The sequence below is a fragment of the Carassius carassius genome, chromosome 43, assembly GCF_963082965.1.
Source record: "Carassius carassius chromosome 43, fCarCar2.1, whole genome shotgun sequence".
Classification (NCBI taxonomy): Eukaryota; Metazoa; Chordata; class Actinopteri; order Cypriniformes; family Cyprinidae; genus Carassius; species Carassius carassius.
The window spans coordinates 25601880-25615807 of record NC_081797.1 but is presented as its reverse complement, the minus strand read 5'-3'; the positions used below and the strand labels follow the sequence as shown (position 1 = coordinate 25615807).

The 13928-nt window shown below is 37.5% G+C and overlaps 1 pseudogene; it reads left to right on the top strand.

Moving 5' to 3' along the window:
• Positions 1-6184: 6184 nt before the first annotated feature.
• On the top strand, positions 6185-6302 carry LOC132126021 (5S ribosomal RNA; annotated as a pseudogene).
• The last annotated feature ends 7626 nt before the right edge of the window (positions 6303-13928 follow it).

The window sequence follows — 13928 nt, the reverse complement described above, 5'->3', positions numbered from 1 at the left end:
ATATATATATATATATATATATATATATATATTATTATTATTGTGAAAAGGTTTACATGGCCTCGTCCTTTGAGCGAGTTGTGATTGAGGACGCAAGCTCAGCTTCAGTCGTGTTGCCAGATAGACGTATTATAAGCGTCCAAGGTTTTTTTTTTTTCATTTAGGAAGTGAATTAAGTGGGAGGATGCAAGTTAGGGACAGTGATATCTTTGTTTTATTTAAACAACTCAAGACTCATTGCGGTTTATTTATTTTTAGATTTTCATTTACTTATTTAATTATTTTTTTCAATTGCAGCTCTGCGTGCAGCAATAACGCAGTGCTAGATTAGTGTTCTAAAAGCGCCACCTGCTGTCAGAGATTGAATTAGCATTTTCATCAAAATCAGAAAGAGCTTTATTGCCAAGTGTTTACACACAGAAGAAATTTCGACAGGAAACAAAGAGTTTTAATATTAAAAAGTAATAATAAAATATTCATTCAGCCAATCTGATGTTTTGCTTCATGTTGCATATATTTTTTATATATTTTTATATGTAGTTCTGAGAGCATGAGGTGCATATTTGGATTTTTTCAGATACATCAAGGAAAGTGCACAAAGGTCTCTCTCTCTCTCTCTCAAAGCCTTTTTTTTTGCACAGGCCTATCTTAAGGGTTAATGGTCCCACCAAGTGATCAACTGTAAAAATAACAAATTTTTACCTCTTCCCAAAAGGGAAAACCACAAACAATCAAGAATGCATGATTATATGGTGTCATGGCTTTGCAATCAAAAAATGTCGTTATAATGGAAGTCAATGGGGCAAAAACAGCCACGAACAGTAAGTGAGGGAGAAAAAAATTTTAATCTAATGCTGCACAAAAACTAACAATGCATCAAATCAATCTTGTTACTAATCTCTGACATGCCCAAGACTGTGATAAAAAATGTAAACAAATATCCAGTCCACAATCACTTTTTGTATTAAAAATATGTAATTTTGTGTGTGTGTTTTTTTTCCCAAATCAGTGACATCATTTATGAAATTGGTAATTAAAGAGTTAAAATCTTGGATTTTTTTTTAAACATTTGGTAGTTTTGATCAGGACTGAGGTTGATTAATAGATTTATGCAAAAAAAAATAGAAAAAAATATTCATCTGATACATTTTAATTTTACAATCAGTTTAATTAAGTGGATTTTTTCATCCACGAACATAACGAAAGGGTAGTGAATTTGCCCAGAGTGTACCGTTTCTGAAAAATTTCAAAGCATTTTCCCAAAATATGGGTCAAAATAAGATTTGTCACCAAAAATCATTCCATTAGCTCAAACACAGAGAAATTTGTGGCCAAAATAAGACTCAACTTTACCCCCTATTGGACGAAAACGTCCCCAACAACGCATAAGGGTTAAGTTTTTAGATGACCTCTAATATAATTTTTTTTTTAATAATGTACAAATCGGCCAAGAACTTACATTCACATCTCTTGTAAAATATCAATGTGTTAATTATATTATTATTTTAAAAGAAGCAGTCTTGATTCTGAGTGTTACATGGATATTTAAAGAAAAAATGTTTTTAAAGATCCTTGTGCCGCATTCTATATTCACACACACACATCACCAAAAATTTTGTTAAATAATGAATTTAATCGAGCAAATTCAAAGAATACTGACATATATGAACACAGTGAAGCAGACAACACAAAGAGCTTGCCAACATTACAGCAGTACTTGTTTACAAAAGAAAAAACAGACACTCACACACAAAACTTTTTACAATCACACATGACAATACAATACGAATTGTGATGTTAAAAATGAAACCATGGTTCAGAACAACACGAACAAATCATGGAAAGATAAAAAGAAAACATTTTCATTCTGCTACAACTTAGGCTCAAGCTAATTTTCAGAGTTCTACAGTGAAAGACTTTTTACACAGTACATGTCTTCACAATGGAGTAATGCGGTGTTAAACATGTGGAACAGCAACAAACACTATTCAGCATAAACTAGAACCCAAAAATGAAATCTCGTCTCACTTGCATTTTCTGGCTAACAGCTGAAATGTGGACTGATGCTAACCCTATTTTTCAGGCCTCAAGGTTTGGTGAAATATATGTTATAAAATTTAAAAATACGATAAACTATATCAAATGTTCTTAAAAATTTAAACGTCAGACATGACAACTTTGTAAACACGTAATAACTAATATTTTAAGCTAGATAAATGTTTAGATATTTTGTGAAAACAATAAAGATATACTACAAAATATCAGAGGGCCCATGCTGTTGAAGACCGTAATTTCACACTGTGTTGTTTTAATAAAAGTAGATCAATTATAAAGACAGTCATGACAACACGCAGTTCCAGTCGTATGTGTTTCCCGAATCAAACCTTTTGGTCTGATGAATACCTAAAACATCTAAAACATGTGTTGGTACAGACAATCTTAAATGGTCTAAAACATGCCCCCTTTTCAATGAATTCTTACTACATGTCATCTCTGGTTTATTTACCAGTGTGATGTTTAGAGACACAGACAAAGGAAATAGTTCCTGTGGCATCCTTGACTTTTAATGTCTAACTTTAAGTGTAAATTGACGGGTTTGTATTAAGTGTAACAGCCATAACAGAAAATGGCAGGACTCATTTTGAAGTTGAGGTAAAAATGGTAAAAGGTAGTGGCTATTATATGTCTTTGTGACACAGGTAGACCAGAAGAAGCTCTAAAGTGCATCACAATCTCAGTTTAAACACTCTCTTGACAATCATTTATTCATCTTGTACTCTATTTTGTTCATGTTTTCCGGTGAACACTCGCAGGCCTGTTTGACCAAACTCTGAGAATAGTCTTTATCTAAAAAAACAGTGAAACAAATACACAGCTGGTGGGCCAAATCAACATTAAAAGTTTTCATAATAGTTTAGAAGAGAGGATTTCACTATTAGGTATTTGTTATTCTATTTGTAACTTTGTAACACGAAATAATAAAATGTAAAAACGTATGCATTAAAAATGGGTTAACTAGTAGGCTAACCACAAATTATCAAACAAGCGCATCAAAGCACATTTTTCGCAAATAGATGTCAGTTTTGCCTCGCTGATGTGTTACATATGACGGCTTCAGTCACGGAAAATGAAAGAAAAACACTATAGTTAAAATATTGAATATATTTAATATTCACAGATGTAAGTTTGGTACTTATGAACTTATGAATATTAACTTATGTACTTATGAACTTATGAATATTAACTTATGTACTTATGAACTTATAATCACGATTTCAGACACTGTAATAAGCTCTGGACCCCTCCCTGCTTACCGTGGTGACGTGATGCATAGTGTCACGGTTCATGAATTCGCTGTCTCTCTCTCTTGTGTCTGTGTTGATGTGGGTGGAGCCACCGGTCACTGGGCAGATCATCTCTGCAATCAGGACTAATCAGTATGCCAGCTGCAGAGGATCTGCGCTGACTATTTAGTCTCTCTGTTTTCACCTTGTCTCTTGTCAGATCATTGTTTGGATGTTCCTGTCTGTTCCCGCCTGTCCAGTTTCCTCGCTGTCTGTTCATTTGTTCCTGCACATCTGCCTTCACGTCATCTTCGTCTCTTGGATTATCACTGCCATCTACTTTCGGATTGTCGTTTGTCTTCACTCAACTCATGGGATTGTCACGCCGGACTAGGCTGTACCACAACGTCCCTGTGTCTGAGTGTTGGCTTCCCCGGACTTTGTTTGCATCATCATTCACATCATCATCCCTGTTCCACATTTATTAATAAACCCTTTTTACTTGCATTTGAATCCATCTCATCATTTCTTCACAGAACGATCTGACCACCACAATGGATTCAGCAAGCAACAGCGATCTCCAGGAGTTTTTATCATACAGCAGCACCCATATGGATCGACAGGAAGAGAATCTGGCTCTTACAGGAAGACCAGTACAAGCCTTGGTGACACAGGTGTCCGAGCTGCGCCCAGCCCACTGCCGCCTTCCCCCACTCCACCAGCACCTAGTCGCCAGCTCGAACTGCGTCTAAACCCCAACCCCCCCACCCCTGGCTTTGAGGGTGGACGCTCGTCTCAGTCGTCTGAAACAACGTTCCAGGGAGTGTCTACTCCCAGGGAGCGTCGAAAGCCCTCAGGCCAGTAGCGGTGATGCGGTCAGCCATGTCTTCGATACCCAAGCCCATGCAGGTGGGTCGAGCTCAGCTTTCCCGGGAGGAGAGAAAGAGATGGAGATCCCAGGGTCTTTGCCTCTACTCGGACGGAGCGGGACACTACCTGAACAACTGTCCGCTAAAAGACAGAGCCCGGCAGTAATTAGAGTGCTACTGTCGGGCGGGATCTCCGTAGATAAGGCCTCATCCTCTACTCATCTCTCGGTTAGACTGCTGTGGGTGGCCCGGTCCCACACCTGTCAAGCACTCTTGGACTCTGGAGCAGAGGGTAATTTCATGGACCGGTCACTAGCACTAACTCTTGGGATTCCAATCACTCCACTTAAGAACACCATTTCCGTTAATGCCCTTAACGGTCAGGAGCTCCCCGCTATAACCTTTGCTACCAAGTCCCTTACACTCATCACATCTGGCAATCACTCAGAATCTACATCATTTCTCCTCTTGGACTCACCCCAGGCTCCTATCGTCCTCGGTGACCCTTGGCTGGTTCAGCATAATCCTAGGGTTGACTGGGGACACAATTATGTTGCTTCATGGAGTACCCAATGTTATGAGTCTTGTCTTGTGTCTGCCTGTCCGTCTGTGTTTTGTTCTGTTTTGCAGAAGGAGGGGGTGAATTTGTCTAACGTGCCCCCAGAGTACCTCGAGCTGAAGGAAGTGTTCATTAAGTCCCGTGCTGCTTCTCTCCCTCCGCATCGTCCCTATGACTGTGCTATATATCTACTCACGGGTAAGTCTCCGCCCAAGGACAAGCTTTGCTCACTTTCTGCTCCAGAAAGGGAAGCCATGGAGAAATATATTTCTGATTCTCTAGCCTCCGGATTCATCCGTCCTTCCTCTTCTCCTGCGGGGGCGGGATTCTTTTTTGTTGGGAAGAAGGATGGGTCTCTGTGACCTTGTATTGATTACCGAGGGCTGAACAACATCACGGCAAAGAATACTTATCCTTTGCCGTTGATGTCTTCAGCTTTCGAGAGATTGCAGGGAACATCCGTCTTCACAAAATTATATTTACGTAACGCCTATCATTTGGTTCGCATCAGGAGGGGGGGGGGGGGGGGGGTGAGTGGAAAACCGCATTTAATACCCCCAGAGGCCATTTTGAATACTTGGTTATGCTATTTGGGCTATCCAACTCCCCAGCGGTTTTCCAGGCACTTTTCAATGACGTGTTGAGAGACATGGTAGATGGATTCATATATGTTTACCTGGATGACATATTGATTTTTTCTTCATCTCTCCAGGAACACGTTCAACATGCCAGACGAGTGCTTCAGAGGTTGCTAGAGAATGGGCTTTTTGTCAAGGCAGAGAAATGCGTTTTTCATGCACAGTCTGTTCCTTTCCTAGGTTACATCGTCTCTTCTGAGGGAGTGCGTATGGACCCTGACAAGGTTAAGGCTGAGGTAGATTGGCCAAATCCATATTCCCATAAGGCCCTACAGAGGTTTCTGGGGTTCGCCAACTTCTATCGGCGTTTTTTTTCAGTTGGTCCGATACAGCTGAGGCTGTATTCGTCAACCTCAAAAGCCGCTTTGTTTCGGCTCCCATCTTAGTCGCCCCGATCCCTCACGTCAGTTCATGGTGGAGGTCGATGCATCAGAGGTGGGGGTAGGTGCAGTTCTATCCCAACGTTCGTCCTCAGATGACAAGATGCATCCTTGCGCGCAGGGGATAACCGGCGTCCCACCGGTTATCCCCTGCCGAACGTAATTATGACATTGGTAACAGAGAGTTGTTGGCCATCAAGTTAGCGTTGGAGGAGTGGCGTGATTGGTTAGAAGGGTCGGGGGTACCTTTTATCGTTTGGACCGATCATAAGAACCTTGAATATATTAGATCTGCTAAAAGACTAAAAGCAGGTTTGGCCCTGGTGTGTACTTGAATGGGAGACCGCCTATTCAAGTTTTGCTGTAAGCTTTTGGGTTTTCTCCCCTTCTTATATAATACAGTGGCAATTAGAGTGGCTGATCTTTAAATAGCCCTCTCTTTGCAGCAGCCCTCGCTTACAGCCATACCAAACTGGCTATGCCCAATCTCATCTGATCTTGGAAGCTAAGCAGGTTTGGGCCTGGTTAGTACTTGGATGGGAGACCGCCTGGGAATACTTGGATAGAAAACCCTTTGGGCTTCACTTTTTATCAACCAGATTTGATAATGCTCAAAAATATTAAAAGTTATAGACACTGAAGTGCATTGAATTTTTTTTACCACACTTAAATCTTTTTTTTATTTGATATAAAAATACATGAAATGAGTCCTGGAGCAATCTAGAAAAGTAATGGGTTGAAAGCCACATGTCTCATGAGTTTCTATTTCAAATCTGAATAAAATATGAAAAATGAGATTTTTATGAGACTGTGTCTAGACCCCCCACCCCCCAAATATACAAAAATATATTTCCCAATAGTATTGAAGGCTTCTACAAACTATTTAGTCAGTAAACATACCAGTGCATAGTTTTTTTTCAATTATAAAACACTAGACAGGAACCTAGACATCATGTAAGTGATTTATTTGAGCACTAGAAAAATATAGAATAATAAGAAAAATAAGAATAATAAGAAAAATAAAAAAAGATTTAACTTTGTTTGCCAATTACAGAAAATCCTGGGATTGCTAGAAATGCAGCATTTACAATTAGTCTAGATGGAAATAGGGGTCCCCCCCTATTCGCGCACCCCCCGGCTTTTATTATGCCACCTGATTTTTTAAAATCCTTAAAGTGTCTATTTTCATAATCTGCCAGGTACCAAGCTGAAATAATGTCCCAAAGGGTTCTTTTTTAACCCTTTGCTGCACCCGACCGGAACCCGAAAAATCAAAAAATGATATAGAAAGTGGCATAACATTAGAGGTAAACAACATACAGAGACAATTGAACACATTTTCTCATACAATTCCGACCCCAGGAATTTAATGGAATGGTTATTTTTGACATTTGACTTTTGATGTAAACATCTCACAGAGACAAATGGACACATTTTTCAATACAATTCTGACCCCAGAAATTGTTATTTGTCATGTTTTATAACATCTTGACCATCTGTGGTCAAAAAGAGCAAAAAAAGTTCATTTGACAGCGTTTTTATTATACTTAGCAGCCTGAAATAGGGTTTATTTTAACCTTTTACTTCACCTATCCTGAACCTGAAGATATTTAAAATAGTTTTACTTTTTGAATATGCAGATCGCCATCTCCCACTGCTCTCTCTTTTCAGTAAATATTCGAAACTATAATTTAGATATACCTTTGTAGTCATATCTTAAAGTGATTTTTCAACAGTTTTTACTATAATCACAGGCTTTTGGAAATCGAATCTGCATTCTTGACTAGCAGTGTTGGTAGCTTAGTTGGTAGCTACTAGCTAAAGTTTTATTTTTTTTATTTTCAGGCTCAATACTTCAATACCACAGCTGAAGTGCCTCCAAAGAGGATTCGTTCCCTAACATGTATTTTACATGTCTCAACTCTTTCTGAGTATGGTAATTTTACCACACTCAACACATGCAGAGGGTGGGGCAAGCGAGAAGCTATCATATCTACACAGTATACGAGATATGAGACTCTGTAAAGACGTCAGTTCACCATACCACATGAGGGATATTTGTGAACAGATTCCATTGAAATTAGAGGACTTGTCTTTGGATACAATTGGCTATTACCAATACAGCTATAAAAGCTTTACAGGGAAAATACACTCACCTAAAGGAGTATTAGGAACACCATACTAACACTGTGTTTGACCCCCTTTCGCCTTCAGAACTGCCTTAATTATACGTGGCATTGATTCAACAAGGTGCTGAAAGCATTCTTTAGAGATGTTGGCCCATATTGATAGGATAGCATCTTGCAGTTGATGGAGATTTGTGGGATGCACATTGTAGGGGAATTTACAGTTAAAACCCAAGGACCAGATATGTCGCAATGAAGACCAGGAGTCAGAGATGAGTTCAATTAATAATAATAATTTTACTTGAAGAAAATAGTTTGCAATTTCATCAGCAGAAGTCAGCTTCAATACTCTCGACGGAGTTCGTAGGCCGCTCCCCTACAACTCAAAATCAACCACAGTTATACCCTGACAGAGGATACTAATTGCGTCAATACATAAGTCAACAAAATTCTCAATGGTTCCAAAACCTAGATAAACTCTCCAAAGACGTATATCTGATACGCTGGACACTGGCAGTTGATCGTTTGTCCTGGGACTTTCTGAGCTTCTCCCTGTACAGAGAGATACTAACACACATACACAGAGAACTTATCTAAAATTCAAGGTTTTCTAGCACTGGCGAGTGTCTTATTAGGGTTGGATACACACACATAATATGTGGACATTAATCTTGAGGAAAAGAAATACAGGGTAGAACAGGATTCTTTTATATCTCATAAGCGCACATAAGGTTACACATTTCACTCTTGCCATAACTGGATTAATAGTCAAACAAGAAATCATGTAATAATATAATTAATATCAGTATGAAGGATATGGCAACTCGGCATCCACTCCTTCAGTCCCCCGTTTTAAATCAATGTGGGGTCCAATACCCCACATCTGGTCTAATAAATGAGGTCAGGTGTAGTTGTGATGCATGCTAATAATGCAGGCTGTTGGTCAACTTAAGCAGGTGCATATACTTAACATCTCTGGTACTGTCTGACATTTCTAGTAATAAACACATTATTTTGTACAAAATACTTCCCATATACATTCTTACTTCCCATATACATTCATCTACTTACTTAATCCCACAATATCTGCACTTGCACTAGTCTTTCTTCACATAAAAAGTAATGTCTTTTCCAGTGAATCATTCTGTGTGTCCCTCTACCTAAAACAAAACATTTATCCAACAGCCTTAAGACTAAATTTGCATATTCATTAACCAGATTTGACAAATCATTAAAGAAAACTGCATACACAATAACCAATTCATTTTTTTTTGACCCTTTAGAAGGATATTTGCCTTATTTGTTTTCTTTTAACATGTCTTATACAACTATGATGAATTTTAGTTAATTTGGTCATATCGTAAAATAAACTCATTACAATAAACATATATATATTATTCTCTGGAAGCCGGGCTAAATGAATAACCACCGTTATTGCATTCCTGACATATGTCAGACCCTCAGTCACCTCACAGATACCAAATACAGACATTGCTTATAACCTAAATCCCAGTATAGTTACCCTTATTTTATGAAAATCTATAATTTTCCCGATCAATGGTGCAATTAGAGGGATTGAATATCCATTATACCCTTTCACTCCAAACTTGGTGTTAAAAACACAAAAATAAACAAACCAAAAATAAGTATGATCAATATTGAGCCATCTTTAAAAATAAAAATAATCATAATCATTATTTCCTGGAAAACCTAGAGCAGTTCCTAGTGTATTACTTAATAGCCCTTTTATCAAGTTTTACTTTCACCATGAATCCATTTGCAGTCATCATAGTTCACATGCTGTTTAAACATACATGAACCATAAACCTAAACTTGTCATTGTTAACAACATTTGGTCAAAATTACATTTTAAGTATTGAAGTGTCTAACTTCAAAAATACAACTAACCTGTCCACTTATTGTCATGCATGTATTTTTATACCATGACATTACTGTTAATCATACTCATTGCCTTATTATTATTATTACTTATTTTATTTTATTTTTTATGCAAATCTTGTCAATTATCATATCATATTACTGTACTCAGACTATATTAACGGCACATTCAGAAGCGAATCCTCAATACCTCGTATAAAGTCAATTTAGTTCTCACTGTTTTGTCAGTTAGAAATGGTTACAGGTCAGCTACCTGATCAATGTCTTAAAAACCCTTCATTCATGTTTGTCATTTGGCAGTGATATTTATTTACTCTAAATTATTATAAACTGAAAAAGAGCAGACAGATTTCCCAATACTATTACTAAATGAACAATACTATTACTTAGTTCTAAACGGCCAAATATTTATTAAAGAGACATCCTCAGTTTCTGTAAATCTGTATTGAAACAGTATACATTATCAAAAAGCCCTGTCAGTGTTCACAATATTAATTTGATTTGACTTGACAGGTGTTCATAAGCAGCTCCATAGAGCCTATTACAATTGTGTTGTTTAAACATAATTTTTTTTGCTGTGTTATTTCAATTAATTCAAACCTCTTGTTATGGTATTCCTCCATTAAGGGGCTATCCCAGGAGATCCACACATTTTTGTTCAACTTATCTCTGTTCTACATAAGTGGATAAATGTTAGTGACTTAGCCAATCTGTCACTGTTTTTCTGCCGTCAAGTCTAAAATATTTACCTTTACCATTCAAACAACAAAGTGTTAACTTGTTAAAATTTAGACCCTCATTTAAGTTTAGGCATGGATTTTAAACCCATTTTGGACAGTAATCTTAAATTTCACAAATCCAATCATATAAACAATCTTAAACATATTAATCCAGAGTGTGATTTAAATCAGCATTATAAAAGACAAAACAAGTCATTATTACCAGTAGCAGACAGAGCTGGATAACCAATCCACTTAAAGCTCGTCCCATGTTCGGCATTGTCTTTTCTTTAGTTTCATTCAGAATTATCGACTTCTGTAAAGTAATTTCACTTAACACATCTGTAATGAAAAAAACACTCATTTCAGAGGTTAGTGACTCAATATACACAAAGCAGAAACAGAATTGTCCTCCAAAATATACAGTAGCCATCCTCATTTGGCACATACTTAACATAAATATTTAACATCTCATATTCAAGGTTTGCTTTTGGTGTTAAATCGGAAGGATTTAAACTTTAAAAAAAAAAAAAAAATTCTGTACGTTTTACCTAGCTTGTTCCTAGTCTCTTATCTAGTATCAAAGTTTGCCTGTTCATTAATGCTTTTTATTTAGAGAAAAATCAGCTGGGTTGTTTTGGTCTTAAAATCGTTTTGGTTACTCTTACTTAGCAGGCCGATAAGAGAAGCAGAGCACCATCCCTGCCTCCACTCAAGCACTCTCTCTCTCTCTTACTGTGCAAAATATTAGTTATTTATTTATTTGAAAGTTTTCACCAAACTTAAACTTAGACTATAATATCAAATTCATTACAACATATAACCCTTAATCATTCAAATAGGTTAAAAATGTCAAAGTTTCTATATCTCAAATCTCAGTTTAGACGGTTTAAAATACATAATGCTAGGAACATTTCTTTAAAATTATTTTTACCTTACATGCTTAATTCCCTTAACCTTTGTTATCTAACCCATCTCTTGATTCAGCAAAAGCAGTCCTCATTTTTAGCCACCACCATATCTTGTAATCATCTTATGCCACGCCTAATGACCTGCATGAGTAAAGACTATGATATAGACATATTAGTTCAATATCATTTTCGCCACATAAGAAATTTTGTCTCAAAATAATGGCTGTCATCACATGGTCTCAGATGGTTCTTGACTGCCCATTGCCATTAACTCTTTATAAATAAGCCTCTTTTCCTCAGGGTCTGATCCCCTGGCATAGTTGCATCAAGTTCGTCAAGTTGCATCAAGCAATCAAGGAATGAGGTTGCTGGTGATCAGGTCTGGAGGAGCTCACATTTTTGAGGCAGATTGCTGTACTTCCTACAGTTCCCCTCTTAATGATGCTCTAGGCCTATCAAGCATCTGCTCAACTCCACTACCATCTCACATATAACACCTCCCTTCTGGGCAGGTGCCCAGTGGCGGTGACCCCCTGCCTTAGGTTGTCCCCTATTGGCCAGAAGAGGATATTACCCGTCATTGAGAAATCACCTCATGCACACTGGTGACCACTCTTTCCCGTTGCAACATCCTCGACAGTCTTCTTCCAGAATCCGGTATTTCCTGCAGCTTAGGAAAGGTGCAATCAAGAACCATGAGAGCCATTGACAGCACCTACTAGTGTTAAAACATTGAAAAAGGTTAATCAAACTAATATTTAATCGCTAAAATCAATTGGATACCTCCAAACTATCATGCTGAGATTACTCAGTGAATTTATTCATTTATTTATTTATTTCACACCCGTCCATTCATTGTAATTTTCTGTTGCTTCTGTAGCTGCAGCCATCAGGCCCTGTATGATGGTGGAGACTAAAAATAAGACAGATAAGTTACTGGTCATAGAACAAATAGCAATACAACTGTTTAACTATTCAAAATTATTACATCTATAGCTCAGGGTCTGTATTATGATTTTAAAGACCTCATGTCTCTTCAACAATTGCTCCTAAATTGTTATTCATTATTTTTATAATCTCTTATTTCTTAAATGCATTGGGCAGTTGAACATTTAACTACCAATTGCCCTCTTAATGCATTAAATCTGAACTCTTTTTATCATGTCCTTTAGCATCTCAGTGCCTATGATTTGACTGAAACACTGTGCTGTACTATAAATAGCTTATCACTAAAACACAGGCTCAGATAACGGCATTTTAGCTTACTTTGAATGAGAGAGAGAACTCTGGGGGATTCAGGACTCGTAACAATGCATTTTCATTCATTTTTAACATAATTTCATCGTACTATCATTTTACTCTAGCCCAGTTTAAAACTTGTCAGAAATTATATGCATTTTAAAAATAAACATTTTTATATTTGTATTTTTACTATATGTTCGTAACTCAAATGTTTCTCAAAGTTCTTTGCAGTCATTGTCATTACTTTTACATCAACTTGTATTTATTCATTTACTTCATTCTGGCCATGGCTTCGGAATTTCAACATTGGTTTTAAATCTGTCAGAGGTTATCTGACCCAGGTATATTACTTCGGGTCTTGCTAGCATGCTGTCTTCAAAGTTACTTTGAAACCCCGTTTATGTTACTTGTTTACAACTTTATCATCTCATAAGCAAACAATAATTTTCTTTTCTCTTCTTTTTTTATGATGCTGCGTGGCTACAATTTTGCAGTCCAACAATAAAATGAATATAATTAATATCAGTATGAAGGATATGGGATTGATATGCTCTATTGGATTGAGATCTGGTGACTGTGGGGGCCATTTTAGTACAATGAACTCATTGTCATGTTCAAGAAACCAATTTGAAATGATTCGAGCTTTGTGACATTATCCTGCTGGAAGTAGCCATCAGAGGATGGGTAGTTGGTGGTAATAAAGAGATGGACATGGTCAGAAACAATGCTCAGGTAGGCTGTGGCATTTAAACGAAGCCCAATTGGCACTAAGGGGCCTAAAGTGTGCCAAGAAAACATCCCCCACACCATTACACCACCACCAGCCTGCTCCCTGCTTACCGTGGTGATGAGATGCATAGCAGATTGTCATCACTCAATGGCTGGATGTCTAAGTGGTGCCCACAGAATAACATAGGTTTCATAGACAATTGGACGAGCTTTTGGGGCAGACCTGACCTGTTTAAAAGAGATGGTCTTCATTCCTCCTGGGGTGGCGCCACTCTTCTCTCTAGAAATATGGCAAATAGTCTTAGTGTTTATACTTGTCTAACTGGGGCCCAGGTCAGGAAGCAGACAGACTGGCTAAACCGACTGTCTGCTAGCTGCCTCCCGTCACAGAGGTCAGTTAATTCTCAGCACATAGAGACTCTTTCACCTAGATATCACACTATAGAGACTGTGTCTGTTACCCGAACTAGAAAATACAAAAAACTTACAAACCAAGTTAAGATTAACAATTTAATTGAGGTTCAACAAATAAAAAACAGAAGCAATATGGATAAACAAATGATAAAGCTTGG